General features: G+C 34.6%; 1 pseudogene; it reads right to left on the bottom strand.

Moving 5' to 3' along the window:
- Window positions 1-5,284: 5,284 nt before the first annotated feature.
- Window positions 5,285-17,543, bottom strand: part of LOC121217168 (rho-associated protein kinase 2-like) — a 56,225-nt pseudogene continuing 43,966 nt past the window's right edge.

The raw sequence follows: 17,543 nt of genomic DNA, 5'->3' as shown, positions 1-17,543 counted from the left end.
TATAACTCAGTAAGTCATAAGCAATACACTACCATCCATTAATAACATTATCACAAGAGGAAACAAAATGGAATGAGGCTAGTTACTCCATCCATACCGAACCATACCATAGTTCCTCCGTCCTATCGGTTCAATTTCATACCAAATCATGCATTCACATTCCATATACTCATCAATAGAATATTCGAGGCATTTTCATAAATCATTCTATTTTCGTTACAATCATACAACTAAATGGCCTTTCACCCATTCCACGATAAATCTTATGTACGTGACTTCAAGTATATTTGTCACATAGGTTCAACTTACCAAGCTCAACTCCAAATATAAACATAGCACCTATTAGCCATGAACTCAAGATACTTACCCAATCCGCTGTCCGTGATCGACTCAATAGTGTCGCACACTTAGTGTCCATATTGATTCAAGAATATATATTAAGTCCGCACACTCAGTGCTATATAATCAACTCGCACACTTAGTGCTACATAATCAAACTCGCACACTTAGTGCTACATAGTCAACTCGCACACTTAGTGCTACATAGTCAAACTCGCACACTTAGTGCTACATAGTCAAACTCGCACACTTAGTGCTACATAGTCAATTCGCACACTTAGTGCTGCACAATTTAAACCCGCACACTTAGCGCCAATCTCATGGTCATAAATGTTTATACCCGCACATTTAGTGCCGAGATCAACAACTCAATACATCTCACCTCTTTCTTTTCATTCAACACTTTCATCATCACATACGTACATGCATATATATATTTATTCATTCCATTCAGCATCATTACATAAACGTTATGACCATTTGAATTAATACCAACTATATGCTTAATGACTTACTTGTGTTGGGTAAGACGGTTCCAACTCGGCTACTCGATGATCTTTTCTTTGCCTTTGCTCGATTCTCCTCCTTTAGCTCCTTGAGCTTAATAAATGCAAATAGATTTGTTTAATATCTTAACCAATATTGTTTACTTATTATTCACATTCGGCAATCACATAACAAATTCAATATGTATTATAATTTATAAATATGCCATGATTCAAATTTCGTACATATTTATAACCGAAAATGGCAAGAACTTATCAAGCCATGATAGTCACTTATAACTCAACTCAAAATGATCATAAAACCCTAATAACCGATCATTCAACTTATACTAGTTTCGCATACACAAGCAAAACTCGCATAGTTTAGCTTGTTTTCTTATACACTAGTTTAACCACTACGATTATTACCAAATAAATCACATTCAATTAACACTACCCATTTACATATACATCAACTATCAAATTCTCACTCCTTAGCTAATGCCGAATGCTTATATAAGCCCTAAGTCATATTTACACATTTATCAACTTTCCAATTCAACTTAATACCAAAAATTAATGTCATTTAAATAGCCAACACCAAAATATTTGTTCAAAAGGACCTAGCCAAACACCTCACTTAGTTAAAAGTTCCACACAAAACACTAATAGCCAACTCAATTTCATCCTTAATATTTCTTATAACAAAATTTATCAAAATTCAATAAGAAATACATTAAATTCCATGACCGAATTTGCATTTCACCATAATAGCCACTTGCCATAAAACAATTAAGCCACAATCATTTAATTTACCTAGCTTAGACTTAGATTAATAATTATCTATATTATTTAAACATTCAACACAAACTCTTCTTTAATTAAGCACATATTCGACAAGGAAAAATGGTAATTTAGCAAACCTTAGTTTAACATATAATTTGTTTATAACACATTTTAAGCCTTCTTTTCATGCCGTCAACTCAAAACACATACATTACTCAAATATAACCAAGTTCATATTCGGCAATAGCATCCAACATGATAGCCGATTCTTCCTACTTAGCATCTAATGCATACATATGATCATTTGTTTGGCTCAAACGCCCATCCACCATGATTCGTCCAAATTAATATGAAACAACAGCCATATTCTTTATTGACTACTATGGCCGAAAGCTTTATTCATTCCCAAAATCAAATTTTAACATGGGTCAAATAAAGAAGTTGGTAACTAACTCAAAAATTAACTAAAATTTCAAGAATTAACATAAACTTTTTACCTTAGTTTAAGCCTAGGATGACCGAGTGGTGTTTCTCCCCTATTCTTCCTTCACATTCGGCTTAGAAGAAACAAAGATGAACACTTAGTTTTCTTCACCCATTTCCCCCCCTTCTCAAGCTTCAAGTGACCGAATGTTTTTGCCCCAATTCTTTCTTTCAATTCGGCCAAGAAGACAAAGATGAAGCTTTGTCTTCATTACTTTTCTTTTTATTCTTTCTTTAATCTATTTCCTTTCTTTTGCATAAAATAATGGCCATTTAATTAAGATTTAATACATATTATATATATATAACCATCATGGCCGGCCACCACTTAAAATAAAAGGGGTATTTGACATGCAAGTACAACTATTTGCAACATGCATAAATGGGCCACCTTACATTAGCCTAGCACATTTCTAAATTTTCTCACATAAGTCCTATTTAATAAAATTTCACTTACAATTTACAAAATTCAACCATGAAATTTTCACACATGCATATATACATATTCTAGAGAATAAATATCACATTCAAACATTTCGGTGACTCGATTTAGCGGTCCCGAAACCACTTCCCGACTAGGGTCAATTTTGGGCTGTCACAATTCCAACTTTTAAAATTGGTGCGTTCTAAACAATAGTCCTACTTCAGGCTCCTCTATTATTTAGAAACTTTTCAGAGTAATATGCAAAACTTCCTTTGTGAAAGTTTTATTAGTCCATTAATCATTATTCTAATGCAACATGCTTTGCAAAAAGGGTCATAACAAAGGATAAGAATAAAATTGGTTCTGCGCATAGCTCGAAAGGAATAAATTACCAAAAATAGTAAAGAAGAATAATGAAGAAATTGATCGAGAATATATATCTTGGAAAGGAAAAAGGTATTCCAAGAACAACAAATTTAATATAGATAATATGAGAATTGGGTGCCCCCAATATCACAGCTTGAACTTCTTTGTACGAACTTTCTGAAGACCATTTTGAGTTGGACATGTGCTTAGGAGATCTACAGCGCTCTGTCGATGCCCCAAGATGTCGCCTATCCTTTCTTGTTGATTCAGGCATAGCAAGATCACCACATGCCCCAATATAATCAAAATTTGAATCGCTCTAATTACCTCATGCCCCATTCTGAACAAATATTTGAGCCGCCTTTTCGGGTTTTCAACTCAAATTCCCTTTGGCCTAAGGTGCCCTTTCCGGGTTTTCCCTTTAGCCTCTTCATTTTCATTTTTCATTTTCATTTTTCATTTTTCATTTTTTTTTACTCAGAGTGCCCTTTACGGGTTTTCACCTTGGTCCTTTCTCCTTCTTTAAACGAAGTATTTCTTGACTGGATCCGAGTTTATAGGACTAGCAATCTCACTCAAGATCAGTGCTCTTTTGAAGAATGTCTTCTTTACAACGTAGGGACATTCCCGGTTTGGCGTTCATTTCTTTCTGGAATCCTTTTGGAGAGGGATGATCTTTTTTGACATCCAACCCTCTCGTGGAATTCTCTGAGATGACACCGTTCATTATGGGCTCGTATCATTTGTCTCTAGTACATCCGACCCTGAAGAATAGCTTTTAACCTTTTTCCTAGGTTCAACTGATCGCATCACGATTGGATCCATTCTGCTTCATGCAATTCTAGCTCAACTAATACCCGAAGAGAAAGGATTTCAATAGGTAAAACTACCTAAACCCCGCAAACCAAAGAGAAAGGTATTGCCCCGGTACAGATGTTCGACAAGCAAGGAAGGCAAATAGTAATTTCTCATGCCAATCCTTGTAAATCTCAGTCATTTTCCTTCAATTTTTGATGTTTAACTCTAGGCAATTCAGTGACGAATCGTGGTGTCCACTTTTGAGTTAATTTGAGACCTCAGCGATCGTGCTATTGTTTAAGCTCAATGCATTCTCCAATACCCTCTTCTCTGAAATTCTGTATCGGTATACGATGACTTTGGCTCATGAAGTAGCCTCTCAAAATAAAGCAATGCCCATTAGAAGTCTTCGATAATGGTGATGTCCATGCCTCATTGTGCTCGAAATTTGTGTTGCCCTTTTCGGGTTTTCAACTCAGAACCTCATTTGGTCACAAAGCGCCCTTTGCGGGTTTTCGCTTTGGCCTCTCCTTTTCTTTTTCTTTTCTTTTTCATTCTGATATTTTCATCTAGATTTCTCTTTTTTCATTCTTCTTTCTTTTTCTCATTTTCATTTTGATCTTGATTTTGATTTTTTTCTTCTTTCTTCTTTTTTTTATTTTTTTATTTTTTTATTTTGATTTTTTTCATTTTCATTTTGACTTTGATTTTGATTTTTCTTTTCTTTTTTGATCTGAGCCTTTTGGGGCGCAACTACAACAGAAAACTTTGGATCTTCCTCTTTAATCAGAATCGACCCAACAACAACTTGAAGAGGTAGAAATTCGACTTCAAATGGGCAAAGCTATGCTCACTCCACGAGAAAGGCATTGCCCCGGCAAAGAATTACATCGTTCATACTGCAAATTTCTAACATCGTGCTGTTGTGCAGATTTCATTATTGGTGTTTAACCCGGGGCATGTCCTGGTATGATCATACGGAGACATCTTTGAACCCTAGAGGTCACTCAATAAGGTGTTGCTTCGTCTCCGCGGTCAGGTCAATTCTAATCTTTACCACGCTTATAATCTCTAATGATTCTTTGTGAGGTAGGATCTGTCTATCCTCTTATTCAACCATCCTTAACAAGTCAGGAGATAAACTACAATCTTTGTCATTTTTAAAGCCCTGAGATCCCTCTGAACACATGCCTCGCTCAAAAGGAAAATTTAGGTTTCTAGCAGAGTCATTCATGTCATTGATATCCAGGGACTCATAATAAGTACCAAAGAATATATAAAAGAAAGTATAAATTTATGAATAATTATTTATACAATATGATTATGAATGAATGATGTGGAAGAAAATCTAAAAGAATGAAATAATCAGAAATAATTATTCAAAAAGAATGAAAGAATATTGGCTCAAAAAGGAATGCAAAGATGTATTTTATTAGAATAATGACGTTCAGACATTAGCCTATTTCACAAAGGAATTTCTATCGCTTTAGGCTAAAAACAACAAAAATGTTCTGAACATTACTCTAAATAAGCCTTGATAACTACAGGGATTTCTTCCACAAGCTAATTGTTTAAAACACTCCAGATTTATAAGGGTAGGTATCTAACAAGGTTCCTTTTCCTTTGTGTCTTCATGTATGGCATGAATGTGAATGCTTCCCAACACTTCTTCATACATCGCATTCATCCCGTTATCAATATGATTGGGTAGATGGCTTTCTGCACTAGATGAGTCACCCAACTTGACAATACCCATCTTGATGAACTTTTCGACTAGCTTCTTGAAGGCGATGCAATTCTCTATTGAATTCCCCGTAATTCCCGCATGGTAGTCACATTGTGCGTTCATATCGTACCATTTGGGATAAGGAGGTTGTAAAGGGGTCAAGTAACGAGGAGCAACAACATGCGCGTCGAACAAGCTTTGATACAGCTCCTTATATGACATCAGAATTGGCGTGAACTGGAGCTTCTTAGTACCTGGTTTCACTCCAGATTCTTGCTTTAAAGGGCTCTGATGGCTGGTGGTTTTTTGTCTTTGGCCGGCCCATAATGATTGGTTTTGAGTTGCCCTTGTTATATCCGCCTACATTATCCCTTTTATTCCCCTTCTTCCTTGGGGACTTTGTAGTATCTGGGTACTCTACCCTCATCTGCTTTATTTCGGCTAGATTAGCAACAGGATTAACTAAATCGTTCCTCAAATTGGATCCTAAGCCTGTCAGGCAATTCACTGGTGCCGATGTACCAGTCTGATAGTGTTGGGATCCAATAATAAAGAGTGCTCCTTGTGGGCGCCCATCTGGCTGGACCTGGACACTTGTCGGAGTACAATCTAAGAAATAGACAAGATTCTCATTATCAACTCCAAAGTAAACCACCGGGTCTTTCACTTCTTTTGACTTTCCAGCTAGCAATTGGTTGAACTGGTTTATCATAGTTCTCCGTAATTCTAGCATCTGAATCTGCATTCGCTCTAACTTTTCCAACCTTCGTTCCATTTCTCTAGTCTTTACTTGGATATCGTAAGCGTGTTTGGTTGGTCAGTTTTCCAGGTTAGCTGAAATAAATTTACTCGTTTAGACTCTTTCAATGGATTTTAATGCATGTAATGCAATGTATGAAATGCATGCCTAAAGAGACGTTGATTCTGATTCAATTACATTTAGGAAACTTTTCTAGAAAGCAAATTCCTTTACATAAAATGGATACATGTACGGCCTCACCCTCATATTCCAAGAAACAACATCTATCATTTTCTTCATCTGCATGCTTGAGGTAATCTCGCCAATAGATGCCATTGCTAGCTTCTTCTCTTGATCTTGGTTGCAATCCATCACATGCCCGTCTTCATAAGGCTCGTTCGCCTCTTTAAGGGGTTGGAATGTTGAAGGCTCTTAGACAATTGTCTTGAATCCTCAGGCCACGAAGCAAGGTCACGAACTCTTCCATCGCCATCCTTGTGTTTCTCAGAATATATTCGAGAAGTCGTATTGTTTTCCACTTTATCAAGGAATCCGTATTCCATGACAAGTTTTCTAATTTAGTAATCGAACTTGAATCAATATCTCTTTCCTAAGATGCAAATGCAATGTAATGCAATCATAATCAAAACATAAGCAAGCACGGAAAACATAAAGCACCTAATCAGGTAAATACTAGGGATTTGGTGTGGCTCTACCTAGGTTAAGTTCCTAAGTCCACTATATGAAAGTTGGTTCTAAAGATAAGGTACCCGAACCAGCAGATTCCTCGATCTTCACCCATTATAGGCTCATATAGACCGAGTTCAGTTCAGGGGAATACATTTCCCTATGGCTGCACGAAGATGAAAATCTCACGAAGACATAGGTACGGATGTATCCCAAAAGTGATCCACTATCCTGCACGGAGTTGAAAACCTCACGAAGGAAATAACTTCTCACTTCCACTTAAAAGGTGTGACCAACGGTCATACAATGCAATGTGCAGAAAGATATAAAAATTTAAAATACAAACATGATGAAAACTATAACTCAAAACAAATGAAATGCAATGAGAGGATCGTATATTTAAATCACACCTTCAACTTTCGACAAAAAGACAAGAAATAATCAACTCGTGGCTTGACTCTCTTATTTTATGTCCCCAGTGGAGTCGCCAAGCTGTTGACACCATTTTTTTGTTGAAAATGGGGTCGACTTGGATTTTGAAAACGAAAATGAAAACGGGAGTCGCCACCAATCTTTTTTGATGAGGTGTGATCGGGCCACCTCGTAAAAGTGGTTGTTTTTAATAAACAATTTAATTTTATTAAAACAACGAGTTCGGTCCACGAAATTCAGAAAAATGGGTTCGGGAGTCGGTTACGTACGAGGAAGGATTAGCACCCTCGTAACGCCCAAAATTGGTACCTAGTTGATTAATTAGTGTCTTAGTGTCAAAGATTGAAAACTTTGAAGAATTTTAAAAATACGATCCTAAAAAAACTCAGATAAGATGGATTGAAATTCAAGAGGATATTTGGCTATTCAGTCAATCGAGAAATCGAAACCCAGCACATTAGGGCACGTTCCTCGAATTTCCAAACTCAAAACATTGCCTTACTTTGAAAATTTTTTAAAAAAGATATTTAGCCGTTTTGTTGAATAAGAAAAATCGACACCCAGCACCTTAGGGCATGTTTTCTCGAATTTCCCCAGTGCTAAATATTGCCTCATTTAGAAAATTTTTTTTTTTGAAGTATGGTGTTAATATGCATAACTAAGCAAATATGAATATGATAATGTAAATATGAATAATATGAACAATCATCAAAAATGAAATAAATAAATATAAGAGACAAATCAATCATATAATTGCAAATAAATAAACGAATAGAATTGAAGACATTCTTTCAAAACAAATAATGGAAATGTAAGTGAAGAAATAAACACAAAAAAAACTATAAAAAAGTAAAAGATATATATATGCATATATACATAAAATTATGGAGATATATGAAAGCATGTATATATAAAAGTATGTATATATATGTATACGTTATATATTTATATAAAAAAGAACTATGTACGTATAAATATATTATGAAAAGGTATCCACGTGTATATATATAATATAAAATATAAAACCATATGTACATATTTTAAAATTATTATATAATATATATATATAAATAGGTATATACATATATACGTATGTAAATTAAAATATGAAAAGTATATACATATAGGTATATATATATGAATCATAAAATATAAAATACATATATAAATACATGTTTTAAAAAGTATGAAGAATATATATATTTATAAAAATAAAATACATATATAGACATGTATATGGGCATGTATAAAATTACGAAATATAAAAATATATAAGGGTACGTGTATATATATATAGATAGATCATAAAAAATATAAATATTATATATAATATGAAAACGCATATATGTATATATATAACAAAGATTCCAAATAAAAAAAAACTAAATGAACAAAAAGATCACAACTTAATAATAACAGGAATAATAATTTTTATAAATAAAATAAAATAAACAATAACAAAATGACTTAATTAAACTTTGAAACAAGATCCGTGGTTTAAAATTGCAAAAAACATAAAATGAGTTTATAAGGGACCGAAATAAAACGCAATTAAAGTGTGAGGGGCTCGCGGAGAAATATTCCCCAGTCCTGAAACGCTGCGTTTCAATCAGGGAGCAGCAAATAGTCTAAGGACCAAATCGAAAAAGAAGAGAAATTCACAGGCCGAAATTAGAAAAAAACAAAAGACCGCATTGAAGCAAAATGCAAAGGCAGAGGGATCTATTGCGCAAATAGACCATTAAGCAAAAAGCGCGGATCCTCCCCTCCGGGTCGGGTAACCGCGCGGGTCAGAGGAGCCTTAAACGGCGTCGTTCCATTATCATCATTTAACCTAAATATTTTTTAAATTTTCATTTTTTACACAAAAATTTTAAAACTTCAAACTTTTCTCTCCCTCTCACTCAGGGCATTCGGCCCTTTTGCTCCTGGCCTTCACCGCGCCTCCTCCATGGCCGGTGGCCGGAGTTGCACGAAATGGGCTTTTCAGCCCTCCCCTTTCGGCTTCATCGAAGCCTTGGCCTTCTCAACCACGAGATCGAGAGAAAAAAGAAGAGGCTGCTCCCCATGCTCGACGCTGACCGCGAAGAAGGGCACCGACGCCGGCCTTCGAAGCGAACAGGTACCTTTTTCCTTTTGTTTTTTTTCGTTTTAAAAAATAAATAAAATAAAAATGTGCGCAAGAAAAGAAAAAGAACTGGAATCAACCCTTTAATTTATTGATCTGCTTTTTCATTCACTAATCGTTGTCCCCCCCACTTTTCTTTACAAATTTTGGTGGCTTTTATAGCCAAATAAAAGGATAATAACCTAAAAACAAAAGTCTATTCTATTTTGTGTTCTGTTTTTATCATTGCTACTGTTGCTGCTGTTTTGTTTGTAGGCCATGAGTCAACGAGCCAGGTTTTGCTATTTTGGTGCAACCGGGGGCTACCTTGAGCGGTGTGCATGCCGGTACCGCACATAGAGGTAGCAGCGCAAAAGAAAGGAGGGAACCCTAGGGTTCCCTGATGCTTCTTCATCCTTTGGGGCCTATTGGGCCGTCAGGCTTTGGGCTTGTAACTTGGGTCTTGGGCCCTTTGTAATTTTTGGATTTGTTTGGGTTTAATTTGGGCCCGAGCAGAAAATGGGCCGTACAGCTGCCCCTCTTTGCTCGTTGTCTGTAACGAGAACAGAGCAAAGACTAAGAAAGGCCCATTTTGCCCAGTCTTGCCAAATCTTGATTTCTTGCTGCCTTTCTTCTTCAGGTAGCCTCATTCCAATCCACCGTGTCTTGTGGCTTCAATCCACTCTACTGCACTTCAAAAAGATCTGACTTGTAACTTTAATCTTCTTCACAGCGACTTCAGGGGGACAAGATTCATGGTTTTAGTCTGCTTTACTATAACATCAGGAAGATAAGACTTATTGTGGTAGATTTAATCCGACCTACTGCAACTTCAGAGGTATAGGATTCATCATTTTAATCCGCTCCACTGCAACTTCAGGGAGATAGGATTTGTGGCTCTTCGAGGAAACACTTGCTACCTTCAGTCTGCTGCATTGCAATCTCAGTAAGATGAGACTTGTAGCTTCGACTTGGTTTACTGTATCTTTAAAAAAAACAAAGTCTGACGCGATCTGCTCTACTGCAACTTCAGAGAGATAAGATCCACCATTTTAATCCACTTCACTGCAACTTTAGGAAGATAGGATTGATTTTTTTTAATCTGCTCCGTTGCAACTTCAGGGAAATAAGATTGGATGCGATCTGCTTTACTGCAACTTCAGAGAGATAAGATCTGTAGTTTTAATCCGCTCCACTGTAACTTCAGAGAGATAGGATAGGTTTCTTTCGTCTGCTCCACTGCAACTTCAGGGAGATAAGACTGGATGCGCTCTGCTCTACTGCAACTTCAGAGAGATAAGATGTATTATTTTAATCCGCTCCACAGTAACTTCAGGGAGATAGGATTGTGTCTTCGATCTGCTCCGCTGTAACCTCAGGGAGATAAGATCTGAAATTCTTTGGTCTACTCCACTGTAACCTCAGGGAGATAAGACCTGATGCGATCTACTCTGCTGTAACTTTAGAGAGATAATATCCTTTTTTTTAATCCGCTCTACTGTAACTTCAGGGAGATAGGATAGTGTCTTCAATCTGCTCCGCTGTAATCTCAGGGAGATAAGATCTCTGGCTTCAATCTGCTCCACTGTAACCTCAGGGAGATAAGATCTAAAATTCTTCGGTTTACTCCACTGTAACCTCAGGGAGATAAGACTGTATGCGATCTGCTCTACTGTAACTTCAGAGAGATGAGATCCTTTATTTTCAATTTGCCCCACTGTATCTTCAGGGGGATAAGACTTTGGTTCTTCGATCCACTCCACTATAATATCAGGGAGATAGGATTTGTAACTCGTAACTTTTGGAAAGTAAGATTCGCCATTGTGGCTTTAATATTTTTAACTGCAATGTCGGAGAAACAAGATTCACCAATTTGGCTTTAATCTGTTCCACTGCATCGCTTGGGAGGTAAGATTCGCTGCTGTAGCTTTAATCTTTTTAATCGCAATGTCAGGGAGGCAAGATTCATCGTTGTGGCTTTAATCTTTTTACTGCACCACCTGGGAGATAAGATTCACTGCTGTAGCTTTAATCTTTTTAATCGCAATGCCAGAAAGGCAAGATTCACCGTTGTGGCTTTAATCTTTTTACTGCACTACCTGGGAGATAAGATTCGCTGCTGTAGCTTTAATCTTTTTAACCGCAATGTCAGAAAGGTAAGATTCACCGTTGTTGGTTTAATCTATTCCACTGCACCGCCTGAGAGGTAAGATTTGCTTATGTAGCTTTAATCTTTTTAACCGCAATGTCAGGGAAAGCAAGATTCACCATTATGGCTTTAATCTGCTCCACTGAACTATCTGGGAAGTAAGGCTTTGTTTTCGATCAACTTCGCTGTTAACGCAGGAAGGAAAGATCTGCTATCTTTACTGATCTGTTCTCTGGGAAATATGACCTGTATAATGCACTTAATTATGCCTAATAATTAGGATGACATGATCAAAATGAATCAAATGCTCCTAACTAGACATGTGTGAATGATATTTGCATGAATGCAGAATTTTTTTTTCGAGAATGATCCCGCTTAGGTTGTCATTACTTGAAGTTTATTAAAGCTTTACGACTGACGTGCTACAACGCCTTCTCGCTTGACTAGCTTTTCTGAAGAAACAATTAGCCAGGTTGCCTCCCATTGTAAACCTTAAAGTTTAATCCACTGGGGCGCCAAAATTTGTACCATCATTCTCTCACAGTAATCTAAAGGTAGAAATATGTGGCTTTTCCTGAGTTCTCTTTTAACACAATTCGGGTATATAGGATCTGAACCGTTCTGGTTTCTTACACCATTCTCAGGGTGTCTTACCAAAGACTTATGCGCAAATAAAGGCTCTCTTCTTCGAGGTAAGCTCTTCCCATTGTCTGATGATCATTGTTTGCTTGTTCATTTAAGTTTTGTCATTAACACGACATCTTGTCATTTTGTTCAATCAATGCACTTTACAACAAAATCCAAAGAGAAAGTCTAAATTTAGACTCTTCCTTCTCAAATTTCCAACTTTTAAAATTGGTGCGTTCTAAACAATAGTCCTACTTCAGGCTCCTATATTATTTAGAAACTTTTCAAAGTAATATGCAAAACTTCCTTTGTGAAAGTTTTATTAGTCCATTAATCATTATTCTAATGCAACATGCTTTGCAAAAAGGGTCATAACAATGGATAAGAATAAAATTGGTTCTGAGCATAGCTCGAAAGGAATAAATTACCAAAAATAGTAAAGAAGAATAATGAAGAAATTGATCGGGAATGTATATCTTGGAAAGGAAAAAGGTATTTCAAGAACAACAAATTTAATATAGATAATATGAGAATTGGGTGCCCCCGATATCGCAGCTTGAACTTCTCTGTACGAACTTTCTGAAGACCATTTTGAGTTGGACATGTGCTTAGGAGATCTACAGCGCTCTGTCGATACCCCAAGATGTCGCCTATCCTTTCTTGTTGATTCAGGCATAGCAAGATCACCACATGCCCCAATATGATCAAAATTCGAATCACTCTGATTGCCTCATGTAGGGGTGAGCATTCGATCGAATCGAATCGAATCGAATCGAAAATTTTCGAGTTAATCGAGTTTTCGAATCTCATTTTATCATCCTAACTTTATTTGAAGTTTGCTCGAATCGAGTCGAGTGAGATGAAATTCGAATCGAATCGAATCGAATATATTTGTTCGAGTTAAATTTTTAAAAATAATTTTGGATCCTTGTAACCATTGTTACCCATCGTAATAAAATTTGTCCAGCTTAATCAAATTTTTTATTAACTTTCATCACTTCATAATTTATTTATTAATTTTTTATATACTGGTTAGCTTCTTTGCTTGCTTAGTTGTTTCAATTATCTTCAGATTCTTGTCACTATGTATTTTAAAATTAAAAAATATATTAAATGTAAAAATATGATTTTTTAATAAAGGTTATTTTAAAAATAAAATGTGAAATTGATACCAATATAAAATTTTAACACGAATATTTTATGGCATAATTAATAATTCAATTTTAATATAAATATTCAATATGACTAAACAATTCAATAATATAAATAATATAAAATGTGAAATTTAATTTAATAATATAAATAGTAGATATAAATAAAATTATTACTATTTATGTTTAGTGATTTTTTGGATAATTTTGATTTTTTATTTGAGAGTAAAGGGTGAGAAGTAAAAGTTTAGGGGAAAAATAAAAAGTTTTGGGGAATAAAAGTTTGAGGGAAAGTAAATAGGGGGAGTAAAATTTTGGAGGGAAACTATTAAAAAAAATTGGAAGGGGAGGTTTTGGGATAGATGGGAGGTGGGATGGGAATGGAATAAAAGTTTTAGGGGAAAAATGGGAGGGAGTAAAAATTTTGGGGGAAAGTAAAAGGTTTTGAGGGTTTTTGGGAGTAAAATTTTGAGAAAAAATAAATGGGAGAGTAATATTTTGGTGGGAAATGGATTTTGGGTAGATTGGGGGGTTGGGAGGGAAGGGGAGTAAAAGTTTTGGGGGGAAAGTGGGAAGGAGTAAAAGTTTTGAGGGAAAAGTAAAAAGGTTTGGGAATTTGGGGTAAAATGTAAAATATTATAGTTTGATATTCGAATTATTCAAATTATTCGAGTTATTCGAATTCGAAAACTCAACTCGATTCGAACTCGAAATTCGAAAAAAAAATTCGAGTTGATTCGAATAACTCGATTAACTCGAATAACTCGATTCGTTTAACTCAAAATTCGAATTTTTTTTTATTTTTTAGAGTCGAATCGAGTTTTGCTCACCCCTAGCCTCATGCCCCATTCTGAACAAATATTTGAGCCGCCCTTTTCGGGTTTTCAACTCAAATTCCCTTTGGCCTAAGGTGCCCTTTCCGGGTTTTCCCCTTAGCCTCTCCATTTTCATTTTTCATTTTTCATTCTCATTTTTCATTTTTTTGACTCAGAGTGCCCTTTGCAGGTTTTCACCTTGGTCCTTTCTCCTTCTTTAAACGAAGTATTTCTTGACTGGATCCGAGTTTATAGGACTAGCAATCTCACTCAGGATCAGTGCTCTTTTGAAGAATGTCTTCTTTACAACGTAAGGACATTCCCGGTTTGGCATTCATTTCTTTCTGGAATTCTTTTGGAGAGGGGTGATCTTTTTCGACATCCAACCCTCTCATGGAATTCTCTGAGATGACACCGTTCATTATGGGCTCGTATCATTTGTCTCTGGTACATCCGACCCTGAAGAATAGCTTTTAACCTTTTTCCTAGGTTCAACTGATCGCATCGCGATTGGATCCATTCTGCTTCATCCAATTTTAGCTCAACTAATACCCAAAGAGAAAGGATTTCAATAGGTAAAACTATCTAAACCCCGCAAACCAAAGAGAAAGGTATTGCCCCGGTACAGATGTTCGACAAACAAGGAAGGCAAATAGTAATTTCTCATGCCAATCCTTGTAAGTCTCAGTCATTTTCCTTCAATTTTCGATGTTCAACTCTAGGCAATTCAGTGACGAATCGTGGTGTCCACTTTTGAGTTAATTTGAAACCTCAGCGATCGTGCTATTGTTTAAGCTCAATGCATTCTCCAATACCCTCTTCTCTGAAATTCTGTATCGATATACGATGACTTTGGCTCATGAAGTAGCCTCTCAAAATGAGGCAATACCCATTAGAACTCAAAACCTCATTTGGTCACAAAGCGCCCTTTGCGGGTTTTCGCTTTGGCCTCTCCTTTTCTTTTTCTTTTCTTTTTCATTCTGATATTTTCATCTAGATTTCTCTTCTTTCATTCTTCTTTCTTTTTCTCATTTTCATTTTGATCTTGATTTTGATTTTTTTCTTCTTTCTTCTTGTTGTTTTTATTTTTTTTATTTTGATTTTTGATTGTTTTTCATTTTCATTTTGACTTTGATTTTGATTTTGATTTTTCTTTTCTTTTTTGATTTTAGCCTTTTGGGGCGCAACTACGACAGAAAACTTTGGATCTTCCTCTTTAATCAGGATGGACCCAACAACAACTTGAAGAGGTAGAAATTCGACTTCAAATGGGCAAAGCTATGCCTACCCCAGGGGATCCGCGTGTTTTGACGGAAGGGCTAATTTCATGTTTAGCCCTTCCGCTTTTTAATTATTTTTAAATCAATTTTTTTATATTTTAAATTTACCCCGTTAATTTATTGCGTTTTCAATATTAGTCCCTTCTAAAACTACGTCGTTTTAAAGAAGAAGGACAAATTTCCTTTTTAGCCCCTCTATGTCTCGCACGTATTCAGAGTAGTCCTTCCTCTTTTGTTTATTTGCGTTTTGAGCTCCGAATCTTGTTTTAATATTTAATATAATCCTTTTGTTATTTTGTTTATTTTTATTATTAAATTTCATATTATTATTGTTATTATTATTATTGCTTTTATATATATAGGAATATATCTTTTTCTTTATATTTTTACATATATACTTATATAAATACTTTTTATATTTTATGATAGTTATATACGTATATATGTACATATTTACTTATATATATACTTTATATAATAATTTTAGAATACATATATACATATATTTTTCATGTTTTTATAAATTTACGTACACTCGTTTTTATAACGTATATACTTATATTTTATATATCTTTGTATTTTATAATCTATATACATATGCATGTAAATACTTATATTTTTATATCTTATAATTTGTATATATTCTCATATCTACATAATTTTATGTATATATATACATATATATTTCCCTTAAATGTACATACACATGTTCATATTTTATAATTTTCATCTATTTTCCTTTTTTTTATGTTTATTTATGTATTTATTTATATGTCCATTTTTATGTTTTAGTTTATTTATTTATTTATTTATTATGGTATATACATGATTTTTTCTTTATTATTTGTTTTTTTTTTGCTTATATTATTTTTGTTCACATTATCATATTCTTTTTTTCATTATGCATATTAACACCACACTTCAAAAAAGAAAATTTTTCTAAATGAGGCAATATTTAGCATTTGGAAGTTCGAGAAAACGTGCCCTAAGGTGCTGGGTGTCGATTTTTCTCGTTCAACCAAATGGTTTAATATCCTTTTAAAAATTTTCAAAATAAGGCAATGTTTTGCGTTTGGAAATTTGAGGAACGTACCCTAAGGTGCTGGGTTTCGATTTCTCGTTTAACCAAATAGCCAAATATCCTCTCGAATTTCAATCCATGTCATCCGAGTTTTTTTTAAGGATCGTATTTTAAATTTCTCTAAAGTTTTCAATTTTTCGACACTAAGACATTAAGTAATCAACTAGGTACCAATTTTGGGCGTATCGATGGTGCTAATCCTTCCTCGTGCGTAACCGACTCCCGAACCCGTTTTTCTGAATTTCGTGGACCAAAATCGTTGTTTTAATAAAATTAAATCGTTTATTAAAAACAACCACTTTTTGAGGTGATCCGATCACACCTCATCAAAAAGGATCGATGGCGACTCCCGTTTTCGTTTTTATTTTTCAAAACCCAAGTTGACCCCGTTTTCATCAAAAAAATGGTGTCAACACATGTATATTCATACATATTCAAAACTCCACATGCATACTTAACATTCATACCTTAAAATATATTCAAGATTTATTCAAGTATTTTCATATACATTCCAACCCACATATACATACTTATTCAAAATTACCTATACAATTACAATATACATACCTTTAATTAAACCAAGAATTTATACATGTATATACATATATGTATTCGAACCTTGTGTATACATATATAACCCTCACACAATCAACTAAATTTAAGAACATATACATATAGATACCTATATAATATTCGAACATTATATATATATATACCATTCATACTTTAACTTAATTCAAAGATTTATATAAGTATATACCTATATATTCAAACATTTTATATACATATATACCATTTATACTTCAATTTATTCAATCAAATTACTTTTATTTATAGCTCAACAAAAATACAATGACATACATACATACATACATACATACATACATACATACATACATACATACATACATACATACAGATTTAATAACATTAAATAGCTAATAGACTTACCTCGGACGGTGAAAATTTGAAACCGGACAATTAGTCGACGACTTTAGCTTTTCCCCAATCTAATTTCGATTTCTTTGGTTCTTGATCTAAATATATTCAAAATGTACTAGTTTAAAT

Source organism: Gossypium hirsutum, chromosome D05 (genome assembly GCF_007990345.1).
Source record: "Gossypium hirsutum isolate 1008001.06 chromosome D05, Gossypium_hirsutum_v2.1, whole genome shotgun sequence".
NCBI lineage: Eukaryota > Viridiplantae > Streptophyta > Magnoliopsida > Malvales > Malvaceae > Gossypium > Gossypium hirsutum.
This window is presented reverse-complemented; position numbering and strand designations above follow the sequence as displayed.